Below are 21106 nucleotides of genomic sequence, written 5' to 3' on the forward strand. Positions count from 1 at the left end.
TGTTAATGAAGTCTTTCATGTTCTTGACATCCGAGACATTTTCCCGAGGATGGAGGTCAAGTCCTGGCATTTGTCATCAGTTGATAAAAGACATGTGTGCACAGCCACATGGGAAATTTATGAATATTATCAAATAACGATGTAGGGTATAATTAAGGTTGAGCTATTAAGTACTAATTAATTAAGCTGTCAGATTTTAATCAAGGAATTGATTGTTTCTGTATAGAGCTGTGATGGTTCTGCATCTTTGCAAAGCTCTGGAACCCTGATTTGCAAAGATTAACAAATTAAAAAGCCACACTTTAGCTATTACGTCCTCTGCAAGAAGCAGTGAGCTTTTCTGCTTCCTGGAGAGTGTGGATTCAACAAATTTCTGATTCTTTCCAAAAGCCAAAAAGGTAGGTGAGCACTCTTGGATAGGCCCAGACCCAAAGGTTGTACTTAGGGTGGTCATTATTCAGATTTTTTTAAAAAATAATTTTTTGAGTACCTACTCTGTACTTGAAAATATGTTATCTTGCTTTATCGTCAAAGCAACCCACTTTACAGAAGAGGAAACTGAGGTTTAAAGAGGGATTGAAACCTTCTCACTGTCCTGTAAGTGAGGCCAAATGTCTTCAGGGGAGGAGCAGTGGGTTTGAGTTTGTTTTCTCTGAGACTGCAAGAACTGAACTCTCTTTGCTTTTGATGGTACCATTGTAGCTTTTTCATTTTTATTTATTTATTTATTTATTTATTTATTTATTTATTTATTTATTTATTTATTTTTGAGGCAGAGTCTTACTCTGTCGCCAGGCTGGAGTGCAGTGGCGCGATCTTGGCTCACTGCAACCTCCGCCTCCTGGGTTCCAGCAATTCTCCTGCCTCAGCCTCCCGAGTAGCCGGAACTACAGGTGTGCGCACCACGCCCGGTTAATTTTTGTATTTTTACTAGAGATGGGGTTTCACCATGTTGGCCGGGATTGTCTCAATCTCTTGACCTTGTGATCTGCCTGCCTTGGCCTCCCAAAGTGCTGGGATTACAGGCATGAGCCACCACACCCAGCCTATTTTTGTTTTTATTCCATTTTGCATCACTATTTCCTCTCTTGCCAAGCTCTCTTCCTATTGCATGAAGATTGCTTATCTCATGAAAAACACACCCATTTTTGGAGTCATACAGATCAGGGCTCAAATTCTGACTTTGCTAGTTACTGGTATCAGAGTTTGAATATATTATTTTCATTTTTCTGAACCTCGGCTTTCTCATCTGTGAAACGGGAGCAAAGCCACCACCTTGCAGAGGATTAAATGGCATAACACCCTCATTGTATTGAGCACTTCCTATCCTTCAGGTGTGGTGCTAGGCACATTATATTCATCAGTTCATTTAATATTCCTCACAGTAATCCTGTGCTGTCCAGTAGACTTTCTGCAGTGATGAAAATATTCTATAGCCGCCCTGTCCAATGTGGTTTTCATTAGCCAAGCCTATATAGCTATGTGCTTGAAATGTGGCTCATGTAACTGAGGGACAGAATTTCTAGTTTTCTTTAATTTATAATGAATTAAAATTTAAGTAGCCATATTTGGGTGTTGGCTACTGTATTAGATGTTACAGTTTAAGGATGTTCTATTCTTTTGTTTTTTGAGATAGAGTTTCACTCTTGCTCAGGCTGAAGTGCAATGGCGTGATCTCGGCTCACTGCGGTTTCCGCTTCCCAGATTTGAGCAATTCTCCTGCCTCAGCCTCTCGAGTAGCTGGGATTACAGGTGCCTGCCACCATGCCCGGCTAATTTTTGTATTTTTAGTAGAGACGGGTTTTCGCCATGTTGGCCAGGCTGGTCTCAAACTCCTGGCCTCAGGTAATCCACCCGCCTTGGCCTCCCAAAGTGCTGGGATTACAGGCATGAGTCGCCGTATCCAGCCAGGGATGCTCTATGCTTAACCTCATTTTATAGATCAGGGCTCAGAGAAACCATGTGACTTGCCTGTAGTCCTATAAATTGTAAGTGGCACAGATGGAATTTGGGTGCAGGTGAGCTGACTCCTTCACTGATGTACTATGCCACTTTTAAGGCATCAGGGTTTATGGAAGCAGGGATGTTGCAGCACAAGTTGATGACCCGTTGTTGACATGCTGGGCTTCCTGCCTTGTAGCTTGAGCGTTCCATCCCTTCAGAAATGTTGCTGGGTCTAGCAGGGACAGTGTATCTTGTGCAACCTCATCTACCCTGGAGGAGTCATCTGTTTATAGGCAGGAGATGAAATGGACTTGGATGATGGGCCAGCTGAGAGGGCCTTGCAAAGCGTGGAGATTGATTACGTGGTGTGTGTTGGCTTCTTGGCAAGAGTGGTCCCGTGCTTTGGCATTTGGTCAGTTGAAGTGAAGGGTGGTTGTGTACCAAGTTCCACATGGAGCTCTTTACATGAATGATCTCATTTAGCACCGTAAGATAAGTGCTGCCACTGACCTGGAGTTGGAGAAATGGGAGCTCCAGGAGGCTAACTGATTTGTCTCTGGTCACACAACATCTTTGTTGTGAAGAATAAGCTCTTGATGGGACAGGCCTTTGGGATCCATCCCTGTGGGCAGGAGAGCCACAAGAGGAAGCCGTGGTTTTGCACGATTTGCCCTCAGTAGTTGTGAACAGGGTGGGAGAAGGGAGGTGATGAGCTAAGGAGGAATATGAACAAAAGGGAGCAACAGAAAAGAAAGTCATCATGATAATCATCATCATAATTATGCCAGTTCTCCTTGTCCTCTCCCTGGAATCCCTGTGACTCCCCTACACCCAACACAGTGGCCCTTTCTGGAGACATCTGGGACCACAGTATCTGTCCTCCTCAGAGTAATCATTAGAAAAGAACAGCAGTTATCTTTAGAGCCAATGGAAGCAAACTCACCAACATTTAAGGAAATGTGTCTGTATTTAATACTTTGTTTCTTTAATGGAGCCATAAGAATGCCAAGATTCACACGTTTTGGGATTCCTAATTGAATCATGTAAGTGGAAAACGTGAGCCCTGGGAATCTTTGGAAAAACGGGCAAGAGGTTTGTCAATGTCAGGTTGCCGAGCCAGCTTCCTTCCAGGACAGCTTGGTGCCTGCGCCGGTGAGTCTCCTGCACTGGGGCCTGTCTGTGCCGGCTAATTTCCTTCCGGGACAGCGCTGTTCTGCAGGAAAACTCTAAGAAACAAATGAAAACAAAACAGTCTTTTTGGCTGTTGGAAGGTGGTGCATCTGAGCCTTCTGTCCCTGCCCCATCTCACTGCCAGGGGTGTAGTTTTCTGAGATTTTGAAGCACTGGGCAAGGAGTCAAGGCCTTGGTGCTTGAATTTTGACTCTGCTATGTTCTAGCTGTGTGACTTTGCATGAGTTACTAAACCTCTCTGAGACTGAATGCCTAATTCTGTTAAAATGGATAGCCCTTGGGACCTGTGAATGTGACTTTGTTTGGAAACAGGGTTTTTGCAGATGTAATTAAGATGAAATTATACTGAAGTAGGGTGGTCCCTTAATCCAGTATAACTGGTGCCCTTATATGAGGAGAAGAGACACAGACACATGGGGGGAGGCAGCCATGTGGAATGGAGGAAGAGATTGGAGTGATGCTTCCACGAGCCAAAGAACACCTGGGGCTACCAGAAGCTGGAAGAGGTAAGAAGACTCCTCTTGTGACATGGAATCAACCCAAATGCCCATGAATGATAGACTGAATAAAGAAAATGCGGTACATATACACCATGGAATACTATGCAGCCATGAAAAGGAACAAAATCATATCCTTTGCAGGGACATGGATGAAGCTGGAAGCCATTATCCCCAGCAAACTAACGCAGGAACTGAAAACCAAACACTGCATGTTCTCACTTATAAGTGGGAGCTGAACAATGAGAACACATGGACACTGGGAGGGGAACAACACATGCTGGGGCCTGTCGGGCGGCGGGGGAGGAGGTGGGGAAGAGCATCAGAAAAACATAGCTAATGCATGCTCAGCTTAGTACGTAGGAGACGGGTTGATAGGTGCAACAGAGCACGTGACACACATTTACCTATGTAACAAACCTGCACATCCTGCACATGTACCCTGGAACTTAAATCAATCAAATAAAAAGAAGATGCCTCTCCTGGAGGCTTCAGAGGGAGTATGGCTCTGCCGTCACCTGATTTAGGGCTTCTCACCTCCAGAACTATGACAGTAAATTGCTGTTGTTTTAAGACATCCAGTTTGTGGTACTTTGTTATGGCATCTTTAGGAAATGAACACAAGGGTGGATGACTTTAAGGAGTCAAAGGACCTATTTCAGTGCCTGGCAAGAGTAGATGTCCAGGAAATGTATGTTTTTGACTTCCTTCGTAGCTTTTGGGGTCCTGCAAGGGGAAAGAAGAGAGACAGGTGATGTAGTGGTTTAAATCACACTCTAGAATGGGCCTGCTGAGGCTTGTATTCTAGCTCCACCACTTGCTTTGTGACTTTAGGTAGTGTTAGACCCTTCTTGTCTCAGTTCTAAGAAAGAGAAAAGCAGCCCCTTACATCCAGGAGCTGACCTGGTACTATCGACAAGGGCTTGGAGTTGCTAGGAGCTGCCTTGGCACTCACAGGTAGACCCTGGTGTTGTGTTGAGCATAAACAATTTTGCAGAACGCCAACGTCAGAAAAGGCCACTCTGTAACAATGATAGGTCAAGATGAAAACAAGATCACTTTGTAATCGTGTCCGTGCACAAGCCAAACATGAGCGTTGTCCAAACCACAAAAATGACCAAACAATCCCTTTTCTTGGCTAACGGGAGTAACCTCTGTTTCTTTACCAATCGCAGCTTTAGCTGTGCCTCATTCTTCATACCTTCTAAAGGAGATTTATCAAAATAGAATTACTCCCACTTCATGACAACATCCAACCCAGAACAAAGCCCTACTTCCTTAAACTCTTCCTAAAATCACCTAACACGAGCCCAAATAAGCCTTTCCAACACCCCTTTACTGACATGCCCCGTGACTCCCCACGGTGTGTGCTCTCCCTCATTGCAATGAGTCCATAATCCTAACTTGCTCAAAGGCAGGTGTGACTCTGGTGGTCTTTGTTGATTGTCAGATGGGGAATAAAACAGACCGATCTCCCTAGGGTGCAGTGGAGGTCACAGAGTTAGCATATTGCTTTGAGCAGTGCCTCCTGCGTGTTGAGTAGTGGATAAATGTGTGCTAGAATTAGGATTTTTGCAGACTGACACTCAGCATCCATTCCCTTTGCTTTCTATAACAGTATTCCACATTTCCTTGGGGAGCCATTTTTCTCTATTCTCATGTCATGTGCTTTGGTTCTGATTGAACCATTCCCATCTCTGGGAGTATACATGTTTACTCAGGCCTGTCCAATCAGCATGTTCCATTCCCTGACTGTAGTGATTGGTTCAGGGGGAGCATGTGGCACTAGTTGGTCCCATCAGCGTGTGTCCTGGGACTTACGTGGAACTCCGGGGAATGGCTTCTTCCTTTTCCAGCAGTGGTAAGAGGATATGGCAGGGTCTGTGAGGGTCACCAAGAGGAGCCCAAAAATGAGGCTGGTGAAATGGAAGGCATACCTGTGGATCTTAAGTCTCATGCCCTGTAAAATGGGGTGGGGATGGTGTCCTTTAAGAGATATTCCTACAGAGCGGTAGTTTCCTGGGTGCCAATATGGGTAATTTAAATCTTACCATGGAAAGGAGGAGGCAAAATATGCTACATATTTTTCAGTTCTAGCAGTGGTGTGTTTTGTTTTAAAATGGGGTGAGTCTGCTGCTTTGTTATGACCTTGCTGTTGTTTGGTCTCTGAAGCTCATCCCGGCAATTCAGGCTTTTCCTTGTATCCTGGAAATCATCATGGTACAGGAGAGGTCACTACATGGCCTCAACCACCAAGCGCAGTCATCTAGAAGAGACAGCAGTTAAGGTGTGAGAGTGGCCTGCCCTGTGACCAAGGTGGATGATGGGGAGGGATGGGAGGCAGGCGTCTTTTCTTCCTTGCTCAGCTGGACCAAGCAAATTGAGGCCTCTTGCTGCCCTCGATGGAATTGTGTGCAGCCTTGTGGTACAGTGGATGGAGTTAGGTTTCGGAGTCAGAAAGACATGGGGTACAAACCCTCTTATGGCTGTGTGACTTGGGGGAGACTCGCTTCTCTTGTCTGTGCTTCTGTTTACTCATTGGCAGAATGAGAAAGACCACAGTATCAATATTATAGCACAGTCACCATAAGTAGTTTTTACCTTCTGTGTGCATCAAAATCCTTCAGTTGGACACAGTGTGCTTCTCAATTGGGGTCACATAGCAGGATATCGCAGCCTGAGACTAGATTAGATGTTCTCAACCTAAGGTGATGTTGCACCTCAGGGGACGTTGGGCAGTGTTTGGAAACAATTTTGATTGTCGCAGCTAGGATGGGAGTGGTGCTTGCTGCTGGCTGGGATGCTGCTAAACATTTTACAATGCACAGGACAGCCCCTCACAAAAAAGAATGACTCCAATGTCAATAATGCTGAGCTTGGAGTCCCTGGACAGGGGGAAAAGGAGATGCATCTTCTTGTGTTGTCAGTTGTCCTCAATGGTAGAAAATTTACTTTTTAATTTTTTTTTTTTTTTGAGATAGGGTCTCACTATGTCGCCTAGGCTGGAGTGCAGTGGCATGATCTTGGCTCACTACAACCTCTGCCTCCCAGGTTCAAGCGATTGTTGTGCCTCAGCCCCCCGAATAGCTGGGATTACAGGCGTGAGCCACTGTGCCCAGATAATTGTTTTGTATTTAAAGTAGAAAGGGGGTTTCACCATGTTGGCCAGGCTCTTCTCAAACTCCTGGCCTCAAGTGATCCACCTGCCTCGGTCTCCCAAAGTAATGGGATTACAGGTGTGAGCCACTGTGCCCAGCCAGTGGTAGAAATTTTAAAAGATCATATTTATATTACAACAAATGCAAATATCTTATGGAGGAAAGAGCAGTATTTGCCTGACTTTTTCATGAAAACCTGATATTTACAAAAATTACACTCTGGGTGGGCTGCTTTGAGCTCTGCTAACTTGCTTTTCCACCCTTTGTGACTCAAGAGTTCTGTGAAAGCTTCCGCCCTAGGGTTGGACTCCAAATCCATAATATAGCCTGGGGGTCTTCCACACTCAGCCCTTTGCTTCCCCTCCTGCCTTGCATCAGAAATATTCTCTGGTCCATCCACACTGAGCAAGAATGGCGAGTAACATTTTTACTATGGGCCAGCTAACATTTTACACACATTTTCTCCTTCGTTCAGACTACCAGGAGTGTCTTCAAAACAGACATGAACGTTTTTGCCTTTGAGCTTGAAAGTCCTCCATGTTCCCTTTCTCAATCACTCCTACTCACCCCTCAAAACCCCATTCAGGCAAACTCTCCTCTGTCAAGCAGTTAAGAGCATAAACCCTGAATCCAGCTGCCTATCTAGGTTTGCATCTTCCTCTGCCTCTTACTTGCTGTGTGTTCTTGAGCAGGTTGCTTCACTTCTCTGTGCATCAGTTTCCTTTTAAAAAAATGGGATGATGATAATATTTACCTCACAGCATTGAAGATTAAATGAGATAATGAGAGTGTGTGAAATAGTACTTGCCACATAATAGGTGCCCAGTGAGTGTTAACTATTACTATTATTACTTGACTTTCTTTGACCTCTCCGCCATCGCCATCCTATCGCACCTGCTAGGAGCTGGGTCTCACAGGGTATTTCTGGATTTATTAGGAGGCGTTCGTAAGAGTTTGTAGAAGGAAAGAATGTGATATAGATATGTAGTAGCCACATTTTATAGGATTGGTTGCTAAACTCAGCAAGCAAGCAAGCAAACAAACAAAACAACCCAACCCCAAATAAACTTCTCAGCTCCATGTAAACAGATTCCGCTGCCACTGAGGAAATTCTGTTATGGTTTTCCTGGGCAGATTGAGATTCTAGATAGTGTTTGGGGGCTTTTAAGATTTTAACCTAGTAAGGGGTCTTAGCTAATGATAAGGAAGGAGATCAGGCTTGGGAACTCCACCCTGGGCAGCTCTGAAATGACTGGCCCTGGAGCTGGCAGAACTCCGGAAGTCCAGGTTCATTAGTTCTGTCTGCCCAGCAATGATGGCAGCAGTAGGAATAATAATCTCTCGTATTCACAGAGGGCTTTACTCGTTCTCATTTTCACCCTCTCTTGCTCTGTGCAGCCATTGCGTGCTGGAGTTTATAGTGTTACAGCTCTGCGCTGGCTGGTTGTCTGACTTGACCAACCCTCTTCATTTGTTTGAGCCTCATTTTCCCAATTTATAAAATGGAGCCTAATACTACTTATCTTATGGGTTGTTGTGAAAAGTGAGGTTTAGATCGGAAGAGGCATAGAGTTGGTGGTGGGCTGTTAAGTCAGCTCTTTGAAACAGAAGCCCTGATGTGTAGTGTTTGTCAGTTTCCAAGGTGTACACACTCCTTCCATGGTGGATTCCAAGCAGCCAATGTCACGTCACTGAGTACATTTGGGAAGAGATATGTGCCATCTACTTTTCTGTGCAGCTGTGAGCTGACTCCAGCACATTCTGTTAAACCTCTTACTCTGCTTTATTAGTCAGTGGCTTCCCGACGTGGTGTTGAGAAAAATTCTGAGGCTGTGTCTGGGAACAGAGGAAGGGGGTAATTAAATTCATTATGGCTGTCTGCCATGGCTGATGGAGGAGAGATGGCACATATATGTAGGGACTTATTATCCCTGGATTTATGAGACTGTATGCAAAAGTCCTTTCAGGGTTTGACACCCAGTAGGCATTCAACCAATGGTACATATTGCAACTGGGCAAAGAGACAAGGATCATTTCTTGTTTTTCATACATTGACACTTGCTGAACACACAGGCAGCAGTTAACTGTGCCAAGGGTTGACAAGTGCTACAGAAGCACAAGGCAGTGTGGTGTAAAGGACAAAAGTTGGGCTTTATGACCTGGGCTGGTATTCTAGCCCATTGGTCATGCGACCTTGGGAAAAATGGCTCATCCTCTCTGATAGTCAGTTTTCTCACCCACAAAAAGGAGACATTACTGGAGAGAATGAATATTACATCCATTAAAATGAAGCATGGGAGCTATTGCTGGTGTGTTTTGTAAGTGGTGGTTTCCTTTCCCCTGTTCACTTTGAAACTGCAAGTGGATTGTTGACCCGTGGCCAACTCAGTGCCATACACCCTGAAAATCCTGATAATGATTTCCAAGCAGCAGTAAAACTCAGAATCACTCACACGACTTCTTGTCCCACTTAAAATTTTCCCTGAGTTATTCTTTTCCTTTTGCAAATAGAAACAAGAATACAATGGAAAAAAGTGCTACCTACCCAAACTCTGCAGGTAAATATCCATAAGTAGTTCAAGCCTAGGAACGGCCTTCAATGACGGACAGGGCGGTTTTGTTTTTGCCACGTGCCGGGTTCATTATAATCCTTGGAAAAGCAGGTTCCCAGAGAAATGCTGATACAGCTTGTCTCTGTGTTGCTATGATATATGCAAAGCATCACATACAATTAGATCCTGAAATACGGGCCCAAGTTTTTAATTACCGAGTTCCTGCCTGTCTTGCAGGGGAGCTTTGGTCACTGTGTACTGATAAGTGCTGCCTTTTGTGTTATTTCCTTTGTGGATAACGAGACTAATTGATCCCCACAATTTGGCTTCTTTTTATTTGGAAGATGTAGGCAGGAACTTGGGCTCAAGTTGAGGAGCCAATTCCTCCATGAAACAGACTCTCAGGAGGGCAGTGAGGGGCAGGCAATGAGGGGTGCAAGATTCGAGCGTGCAAACGCGGAGTGGCACTCACTGTTAACTCTGTGTTAACACAGAGTTTATAGAAGTCACTTAATTGCTGTGGTTACAATGAGGACTTTTTCCTTGGCTGATTTGATCGAGGGGTCTATGGTTGTGCCTTTGGGATGCTAGTGGACACATAAATCACACGGGTGGGTGGTGTCCTGATAAATGCAAGATTCTAAGTGAGTTGGTCTAAGGTGAGGGCCGAGACTCTGCATTTCTGTCTAACAAGTACCTGGCTGATGCCAATGCTGCTGGTTTCTGACCCAGTCTGTACTTTGAGTAGTTGAAAGGAGCATGAAAGCAGTTTGGAAAGTTATTGTACCTTGTAAGGCATTTTATATGGAAAACACTAACATAGAAATTTCATCAGCTGCCCAGCTAGATAATGCTTACTATGTACCTTGGAAATACCCAGTGGTGCACTAGGATTGGAGGCAGTGACCTGGATTGTAACTCACTGATGCCTCTGGGCAGTAAAGGAAATAGACAGTAAGGGCATTGGTCCCAGAAAGACCTGAGTTGGAGCCCTGGCTCTGCTCTTTTATGGATGTGTGATCATAAACAAGTCAGCTCTCTTGTCTTGGCCTCAGTTTCTCTGTCTGTTACATGGGTATGACATCACCATCCCAGGGTGGGTTGAGAGGTTAGGCAAGATGAAAAGTGTAGTGGCTGTCCCAGTGCGTGGCTCATGGTGGACCTTCCTTCAGCACGTGTCACAGGTGCACACTGCTTGAGAGTCCCCACCCTCTGTGACACTGGTTCCTCAGGTCAGGGCTCAAAGAGGAGGAAGTGATGGCATCTCCAAGGCAGCCTTCAGCTCTCACAGCCTTGGTCCAGGATGGAGTGATCTGACTCTCCAGGGACCTTGCAGGCTGTTCCTCCTAAGTCAGCAGAAAGGGCTGCAGTGATGACAGCCCAAGCCTATCCCGAGTCTCATTATCCACCCCAGCATTCCTGCCAGCTGTCAGCAGGCTCCATTCCCATGAAGACCAGTGATGCTTGCACCAAGGCTTGTAGCCTTTGAGATTCCTGAGTCAGAAAGACCTAGGTCTTAAACCTCATCCAAGAGCCTCGGTCTTCTCATCTGTAGAAGGAGGTTAATCTTGCCTGCCTTGCATTATCATGTGAGGATCGGAGAGGATCATGATGAAAATCAGAGTAGCTCCCTCCTTCCATCCGCAGCACTGGGCTCAGAGCTTTGCATGGAGCCTTTGAGTCCAGGCCTGAGACTCCCACAAGCATTAGTCTCATTAAACTGCCCAGTTTACAATAGAGGGAGCTGAGGCTCAGAGAGGTTAAGTAACATGCCTGAGGGCACACAGCTGGTGAGGGACAGAGTCAGGATTTGAATCTAGAAGCCCAACTCCTGGGAGTTAGAAAACCCAGCAGCTAGGTGCTACTGGCTCCCAACTTTTTTTTTTCCAGAATCTAACATGGGAGTGACAGGCAGGGCTGGGCCGGGGTGGAAAGAGTACCACTGCTTGATGAGGGTATTAACATATGCAAAGGCATCTCTTTTTGATGACTTTGTGTCTGGGTCCTCTGGGCTTATTGTTACATGATCTCTCCAGCACATTTTAATCAAATATTATGGTTGTGTGATCATAAGCAAGTCAGCTCACCTGTTTTGGCCTTGCTTTCCCTATCCCGTAAATGGAATGATGTCACCCTCCCTCGATGGTCAGAGGGTTAGTAACATGATGGATGTAAAGGACCTGCTGGTCAAGGTATTATGTTAGCAGCTGAAGAATATGCTCAGTGCATGTCTGTGCTCCCTGTGCCTGCCCTCCACTAGACCCTGACTCTCCAAACTCTCCTGCCTTGTATGTGTCTAAGATAGCCTGGGCATAGTTAGGGTTTCAACATTTGGAAGGTGTCGTATTTGAGCAGCAAGACCTGTGCCCAGGTTGTCTCCAGTCCTGACTGTAGCCTGTGTTGTCAAGGAGAAAGATTCAGGGGCCCTGTCAATCTTTGTAGCAGGAAAGAAAAAAGTCCTTAAGACAGCATGGCCGTGGACAGGGCAGGCAGGATGATGGGCAGCTGCAGAAGCCAGCTGGTTCTGCAGCCAGCCTGTGAGGCAGCAGCTACAGCTTCCTAATGTTAAGGAGGCCCGGCTTCCTGGAGTGCGACTGCGCATTGCAGCAAGTCATGACTAACAAAGCTGTCAGGGGGAAGGGCTTGTTTCCCCCAGTGCACATGTCTCACCAGCTCAAGACTTGTCACTACAGTTATGCCTTTGCTCTAGGCACATGGCCTCTGAAACACCCTCAGGAACCCCCAGGCAAGGAATATACAATATCCATGTCTCTGGGAGTTGGGTGAGGGTGCATTAGGCCAGTATGTGGAGCAGCTGGGGTGCAGGAAAGAGAACAGAAACTTGGAGACTGACTCCAAGCAGCTTAAAGCTGTCTGGCCTCAGCTTTCTCACCTGTAAAATGGGGCCAAACACTTTGATTCACAGAGGCAGTGTTATAGAGGGCAAGAGCCTGGCAAGTCTGAATTTGTATCTTGGCTCAGCCACTTGGAAGCTGTGCACCCCTGGGAAAATTCCTTCACCTTTCTGAACCTCAGGTTGTTTTTCTGTAAAAAGGGGGCTAATGATGGTACCTAGACTTCACAGAGTTGTTATGCAGATTAAAATAATTAAAATAATGTGTGTAAAATGCTTAGCCTATTGCATGGCAAACAATAAATATTTTTTCCTCTTATTCATGAAGTTGTTCATTTATTCCTTCCAGGCACTGGGAAGGGGCTGGGGATGCAAAAGCAAAAAGATCAACAATAGTTGAACAGACATTTCAAGAGTTTTTGGGAGAATTAGCTGAGAAATGCATGTGAAGGACCTGGCTCCTGTGCTCAGGAAGCCCTAAGGGTCAGTTGAGGCAAGTCCCTGTATGCTCATCCATTCTTGTCCCCTGAAAAACTAATAATAATAACGAGATCTGTGCCAGGCATTGTTAGAAATGTTAATTCACTTAATTTTATGATATAGAAGGTGTTATTATCCTCATTTTGTAGATGAAGAAACTGGGTCACAGGGAAGTTAAGTAACTTGCCCAAGGTTACAGAGCTGTTGGATGGTGGAGCCAGGATTATAAAGCAGGTAATCTGGTTCCCAGGTCCCTGCTTTTCACTGCTCCACCAGACAGCTTCTTAGGATGGCAGGCTGGGCTCTTGACCTTGCTTTCCATGCCCATCTCCTATCCACTGGCTACAAGGTCCATGCTGCCCCCAGATTGAAGCCTTAAGAGATGCCTTCTCCAACTTGAGTCAGCTCAGCTCAGTGCAGCTCAGCTCAGCTCAATTCAGCTCAGCTCAGCTCAATTCAGCTCAGCTCAACTCAGTTCAGCTCAGCTCAACTCAGCTCAGCTCAGCTCAACTCACCTCAGCTTAACTCAACTCATTTCAGGTAAGCTCAGCTCAGCTCAACTCAACTCAGCTCAGCGAAGCTGAGCTCAGCTCAACTCAGTTCAGCTCAGCTCAACTCAACTCAGCTTAGCTCAGCTCAACTCAATTCAGCTCAGCTCAGCTCAACTCAGTGCAGCTCAGCTCAACTCACCTCAGCTTAGCTCAGCTCAACTCAACTCAATTCAGCTCAGCTAAGCTCAGCTCAACTCAGCTTAGCTCAGCTCAACTAAGCTTAGCTCAGCTCAACTCAGTTCAGCTCAGCTCAACTCAATTCTGCTCAACTCAACTCAATTTATCTCAGCTCAGCTCAGTTCAGCTCAGCTCAGCTCAGTTCAGCTCAGCTCAGCTCAACTCAACTCAGCTTAGCTCAGCCCAACTCAATTCAACTCAGCTAAGCTCAGCTCAACTCAACTCAGCTCAACTCAACTCAGTTCAGCTCAGCTCAACTCAGCTCAGCTCAACTCAACTCAGTTCAGCTCAGCTCAGCTTAATTAAGCTCAGCTCAACTCAGTTCAGCTCAGCTCAAGTCACCTTAGCTTAACTCAACTCATTTCAGGTAAGCTCAGCTCAACTCAACTCAGCTCAGCTAAGCTCAGCTCAACTCAACTCAGCTCAGCTAAGCTCAGCTCAACTCAGCTCAGCTAAGCTCAGCTCAACTCAGCTCAGCTAAGCTCAGCTCAACTCAATTCAGCTCAGCTAAGCTCAGCTCAACTCAATTCAGCTCAGCTCAACTCAACTCAGCTCAGCTAAGCTCAGCTCAACTCAACTCAGCTCAGCTAAGCTCAGCTCAACTCAGCTCAGCTAAGCTCAGCTCAACTCAATTCAGCTCAGCTAAGCTCAGCTCAACTCAGTTCAGCTCAGCTCAACTCAACTCAACTTTGCTCAGCTCAGCTCAACTCAGTTCAGCTCAGCTCAGCTCAACTCAATTCAGCTTAGCTCAGCTCAACTCAGCTCAATTCAGCTCAGCTCAACTCAGCTCAATTCAGCTCAGCTCAACTCAGCTCAATTCAGCTCAGCTCAGCTCAGCTCAGCTCAACTCAGTTCAGCTCAGCTCAACTCAACTCAATTCAGCTCAGCTAAGCTCAGCTCAACTGAATTCAGCTCAGCTCAACTCAGTTCAGCTCAGATCAACTCAGATCAACTCAATTCATCTCAGCTTAACTCAGTTCTCCTCAACTCAGTTTAGCTCAGCTCAGCTCAATTCAGCTCAGCTCAACTCAGCTTAGCTCAGCTCAATTCAATTCAGCTCAGCTAAGCTTAGCTCAACTCAGCTTAGCTCAGCTCAACTCAGTTCAGCTCAGGTCAACTCAATTCAGTTCAGCTCAACTCAATTCTGCTCAACTCAACTCAATTTAGCTCAGCTCAATTCAGCTCAGCTCAATTCAACTCAACTCAGCTTAGCTCAGCTCAACTCAACTCAACTCAATTCAGCTCAGCTAAGCTCAGCTCAGCTCAACTCAGCTCAACTCAGTTCAGCTCAGCTCAACTCAATTCAGCTCAGCTCAGCTCAGCTCAACTCAATTCAGCTCAGCTCAGTTCAGCTCAGCTCAACTCAACTCAGCTTAGCTCAGCTCAACTCAACTCACTTCAGCTCAGCTCAGCTCAGCTCAACTCAATTCATCTCAGCTAAGCTCAGCTCAACTCAATTCAGCTCAGCTCAGCTCAGCTCAACTCAGTTCAGCTCAGCTCAGCTCAACTCAGCTTAGCTCAGCTCAACTCAGCTCAATTCAGCTCAGCTCAGCTCAACTCAGTTCAGCTCAGCTCAACTCAATTCAGCGCAGCTCAACTCAACTCAGCTTAGCTCAGCTCAACTCAACTCAGCTCACCTCAACTCAATTCAGCTCAGCTAAGCTCAGCTCAACTCATTTCAGCTCAGCTCAACTCAGTTCAGCTCAGGTCAACTCATTTCAGCTCAGCTAAGCTCAGCCCAACTCAGCTTAGCTCAGCTCAACTCAGTTCAGCTCAGATCAACTCAATTCAGCTCAGCTTAACTGAGTTCTGCTCAACTCAACTCAATTTAGCTCAGCTCAGCTCAATTCAGCTCAGCTCAACTCAGCTTAGCTCAGCTCAATTCAGTTCAGCTCAGCTAAGCTCAGCTCAACTCAGCTTAGCTCAGCTCAACTCAGTTCAGCTCAGCTCAACTCAATTCAGCTCAGCTCAACTCAGTTCAGTTCAGCTCAACTCAATTCTGCTCAACTCAATTTCGCTCAGCTCAATTCAGCTCATGTCAATTCAACTGGACTCAGCTTAGCTCAGCTCAGCTCAGCTCAACTCAACTCAGTTCAGCTCAGCTCAGCTCAGCTCAACTCAACTAAGCTCAACTCAATTCAGCTCAGCTCAACTCAATTCTGCTCAACTCAACTCAATTTAGCTAGCTCAGCTCAACTCAATTCAGCTCAGCCAAGTTCAGCTCAACTCAGCTCAGCTCAACTCAACTGAAGTCAGCTCAGCTCAGCTCAACTCAGCTCAACTCAACTGAAGTCAGCTCAACTCAACTCAACCCAAGTGAACTCAGCTCAGCTCAATTCAGTTCAGCTCACCTCAGCTTGGGTAAGCCCAACTCAACTGAACTCAATGGAAGTCAGCTCAGCTCAACTCAACTCAGTTCAGTTCAGTTCAGCTCAACTAACTTCAGCTCAACTCAGCTGAACTCAACCAAGTTCAGCTCAACTCAGCTCAGCTGAACTCAACTAAGTCCAGCTCAACTCAACTTGGTTTAACTGAACTCAACTCAGCTCACCTCAACTGAACTCAGCTCAATTCAGCTGAACTCAACTTGGCTCAACTCAGTGCAGCTCAACTCAACTAAAGCAGAACATGTACCGAGGGGATCCTCAGATGAGAGTGACTACAATGAATGATGAAAAACTTGGGGTCCATATTATATGTTTGTTTTATTCCCTTTGGCCTGATGGGAATCTCATCTCCCTCATTCATGTAAAATAATACCAAGACATTATGTGAGTACACTGCTGTACAGTTTACAAAGCCCTTTTACATATGTAGCTTACTTATAACTATGTTTTCTAAGCCAAGCCAGCTTGGAGGTAGGTAAAAAATGGGAGGGACTGTATGCAGGACAATTAATAATAATACCTACTATTAAATGGACAGCTACTATGTGCTAGGCACAGTGCTAGGTACTTAACAAGCATGATCTTGTTAATCTGGCAACCTGGGAAGTGAGATTATTCTGGGCATTTTACAGATGAGGGAACTGAAGTGTGGAGAGGCTGAGTAGCTTTTCCAAGTCACAAAGCTGTAGGAGGTGGAATGGTCGGCTTTCAAAGGCCATATCTTTCTGCAGTTCCACCCTACTCCCAAGAGCTCACCACTATCTAGGGAAACCAATCTCCATGTCTCTGAGAAATTAGGGCTCAGAGGACAAAGGATGACCAGAGTTATGTCTTTCCACTGCTTGTGAGCCAAGAGTTAAAGGAACTGTAAGCTCCATGCCATAAAGGTTTTGAAAGAGCGAACTTCTGGAACTCCCACTTTATGGACCTAGTATGATTTCACTCCTTACCTACAGATATCCTTGCTGAGCTGACACAATGCCTGCAACCTTCCATTCTTGCTGATGGCTGTCTTAGAGTTTGGGCTGGAAGAACAATTGCAGTGCCTCTACCTCAACCTCCTTGTTTTCAGATGTGCAAACTATGGCCACAAGAGACAAATCCTTAGAGCAAGATAGATGAGACACCAGAGCTCAGGCCTCTAGCATTTGCTGGGGTTAATTAAGTCAAAAGCCTGAGAAGGAAGGAGGATTGAAATTTGGCTCTTAAAGATGAACATGAATCACATTATTGATCCTTTCTTCTTTTCCTTTTTCCTCTTTGTGTTTGGGATTCCTGGATCCCAAAGCCTGCTTACTGCAGGCTTCACACACAATAAAAACCATGTTAATTAAAATGCCAGTTTACATCAAAAAGGAGACCTTGTTGTGGAAAGGGTGGAACCCATCAAATAAGCCTAGAAATGGTGTTCTGCTGAGGTGGGGCTCTGTGAGATCAAAAGGGAGATGGATTTTGCTGAGAATGGATATTCAAGAGCCCATTCATTTTTTCCCTTTTGTCTAGATTCAAATTCTCATTTCTGCTATTTGGAGGTGTTCTCTGTGAGAAGTGCCATGGCTTAGTGGCTTGGTGGAGAAGCCATTTCAGTGTCAGATTAGAATTACTTGCTCACTATTGATGGTGTAACCTTGGCCGTGGCTCTTAACTTCACTGAGCCTCGTTTTCCTCATTTGGATAATAATTCTCAACATGCTGGGGTTTCAGAAGGATTAAATGAATACATAAGAACCAGCATTACTCTACAGTTGGTTATTTATTATTGTTTTTGAGGGGGAATGTCTCAGTCCATTCAGGCTGCTATAACAGAACACCATAGACTGGGTAGCTTATAAATGACAGAAGTTTGTTTCTCACAGCTCTAGAGGCTGGGAAGTCCAAGATCAAGGTAGATGCAGTGTCTGGTGAGGTCCCACTTTCTGGCTCATAGTGCCATCTTGCTGTGCCCTTACATGATGGAAGGGGCAAAGGACTTAGCCTCTTTTATAAGGACACTAATCTCATTCATGAAGACTCCACCCTCATGATGTAATCACCACCCACCTCCGGATAACCTCCCACTAAGACTTAGGTTTTAAAATATGAATTTTGGTGTGATACAGAAATTTAGTCCATTGCAGGGAGCACCTTGAGCTGTAGAACAACTTGATGGCTATAGAACAGGCTTTTCTGTTGGAGGATATTATTGATTAGTTACCTCCTGTCTCTCAAATTATGATACATTCTTTCTCTCCTGGGCCATCAAACAATTTTGTGGAATTTCAGACCTCACGGTGCCTTAACTGGAGTCATATTTATCAGTGAGCAGGCCTGAAATGATGCCATATGCATAAAGCAGATGCTGCAGACGTTCTTTCACCTTGCACCACACTTTTTCCTGTGGCCACTTTGTAGCTGGAAAGCAGGAAACTCTACTTTCTGCTGTTTTCAGAGGTTAGAGCTCTTTCAGCTCTTGGCTCATGGGTGATGAGTGGTCCTCTCTCTGGCGAACCCAACAATGTCTCTCTGTTTTTCTGTTTGCTCAGCTACTCTGATCATCCACAGAAGTTACAGATTTAGCATGTGGCTAGAGGAATTGGCTTTAGAGCCAGACAGAGCTCAGTTTGCATTCTAGCTCTCCAGCCCCACCTGTGTAATCTTGGTTAATACGTAACTTTTCAAAGCCCATTCTGTCCATGATTAAATGTGGTAGAGTAGTCTTGTTTTCCTTACAGCATTGTCAAAAAGAATAAATAAAATTAATTTCAGACAAGTATTTAGTTTAGGGCCCACATGTTAGCTGTTACAATAATAATATATATATTTACAAAAAACCATATTTTTAACTATTACTTCACCTATATTGATGAAATTCTCTGAGATAAAACACAAATTGCTCACTAACAAGGTATCCAAAGTAAAATGCCTCATTCTGCATTTGCCTTGGGACAAAGGGCAAAAAGAGCTCACTCTGCCATTTTCCTCATTCAATAAAGAAGATTCAAGTGGGCCAACTTTTTCAGATAGGATGGTAAGTATCATTAGTATGAGAAACCAGCAAAGGATACATGTCAGCCCCCTTGGCTTGGTGTTTGAGACCTTCCATGATCTGGCTTTCACCTCTCTTTTGGCCTCCTTTTCCTCTGCTCCTACTCATAAGCATGCAGGGTTAGTTTGGTGAATGGCTTCACATTTTGCCACCTCTGTGCCTTTGACCATGTTGATGCTTCCCTCAGGAAAATTGCTCCATGCCTCTGCATTCATAAATCCAAACAGACACACCCTTACTTTCTCTGTGTCTTGCCTTCTCACACATAAGGAACATCTATTATATTGGCCTTGTTAAATAATCATCTCACTAGTTTTGACAACACTCCTTCCCGTTGGAGTAAGGATGGGGTTCGCTATGATCTCCAGCTTACTGAGATAGTCTCAGTCAGAGCTTTCCATTCCTGTAGCAGCAGGAAAGGGGAAGAGAGGAATGAGAAAAAGGGGACACTTCTCACTGGAGTCAACTCCTTTTAAGGAGCCTTCCTGTAAGTCCCTCTTCCTCCCTTTCTGCCGTTATCTCTTTACATCTCATGGGTCAGAATGTGGTCATGTGGTCATGCCTTGCAAGGGAGTCTGGGAAATGTAGTCTTTTAGCTGAGTGATAAATGTTTCTCATACTAGCAAATAAGAGGACATCAAGTAGGCACTAGTGTTTATGTCACTGTCCGCTTGAACTCACCCACCACATAAATAGCTAGGGCAGTGATGAAGGTTGGGTAGAGAGCTTAATTTGAGAAGAAAACACTGAACTTCAGTGCTGATATGCCTTCCCTAGTCTAGTTTTCTGTGGAAACTGGAAATCAGCCTGGCTTGAGGAAAGCCCCCTGGAGTGAGTGTCTTGACCCAGATTCCCATGTTTGTTTAGCCGTCCATGACCTTAGGAGCAGGGGACTGAAAGGTGGCTGTTCAGTTTCCTCCATCCCTCTGTGGTTCTCATGGAAGCACATTCTGCCTATTCTGATCCCAAGCCATGCATGTTTCTGTTGTTACTAAGCTTCTTACCACTGTCTTTGGCTCCTGCTTATAAATGTTTAAAAATATTCGCTTGACGCACAGTGGGATTATAGACTCTCTCATTTCCGAAATGAAAAGCAGCTCATGCATTATTCAAGAAAAATATTGTATTGTTGAACAAAGCATGGGTACACTCATCCCTTATTATGCATTCCAGTCTTTGCTACCTTATTAGTAGATGTGTTCTGTGAGAATTTTACTGATGGGGTTTGTAAACAAAGGCAGAGATCAAACACTAATGTGTTGAGATGGCGTGATTAAAAGATTATCATAAAATCATCAACTTGCATGCCTGGGAGGTCTATAGTCTACTCAGCACTTGGGCTCCTTCTACTTATTCCTACCACATGGAAGCTCAACCTTGGCTTGAACACTTCCAGTTGGGGGAAACTCACTACTCCCAATTTCACCTTTGTGCAGTTTGAGTATAAGGAAGTTTGTCTCAAATTGGGCTGAAATCTCTTTCCTTGTGGTCTTTACCCATTGGATTTAGTTTTCACATGGAACAATTCTGTTCCCTTTCTCCCTGATGACCCTTTAGTTTTATACATATGGCGATCGTTGAAATCCACTTGTGTCATTTCTTTGAAAGGTCAAAAATCTTCTAACTTTTCAGCCATTCTCCATGACGAAAAAGGAGAGTTCATTGGATCTAACAAGGATTTATCAAAGAGCTTTCTCTTTATGATCCAGACATGGTGATAAGCATGTTTATGGCTTGTAACACTTTGCAATTAAGCAAAGATTTGCAGGGTATTCAACTAGCAGGATTCAAAATTCCACACCTTTCCAGTCCTGTCTCCCACCACTCTCCCTCTCACCCTTCTTCTTCAGAGTTCCTGAATTTTCTTTTTTTTTTTCTTTTTTTTTTTGCTCTATTGCCCAGGCTGGATTGCAGTGGCGCCATCTTGGCTCACTGCAACCTCCAACTCCCAGGTTCAAGAGATTCTTCTGCTTCTCAAGTAGCTGGGACCACAGGCATGCATCACTACACCTGGCTAATTTTTGTATTTTAGTAGAGACGGGGTTTCACCATGTTGGCCAGGCTGATATCGAACTCCTGATCTCAGGTGATCCACCCGAGAGTTCCCGAATTTTCTATTCTTCAAACACACCAAGATCCTTCCTGCCTCAAGGCCTTTGTACATGCCATCCTTGCTGCCTGGGATGCCTTCCAAATCTTCATAACTGCTGCTGCTTCTCACCATGCAGCTGTCATGCACAAGACATCTTTTTAGAGAAGCCTACATAGATTTCTATCTAAACTAGGCCTT

This window comes from Gorilla gorilla, chromosome 18, assembly GCF_029281585.2.
Source record: "Gorilla gorilla gorilla isolate KB3781 chromosome 18, NHGRI_mGorGor1-v2.1_pri, whole genome shotgun sequence".
Classification (NCBI taxonomy): domain Eukaryota; kingdom Metazoa; phylum Chordata; class Mammalia; order Primates; family Hominidae; genus Gorilla; species Gorilla gorilla.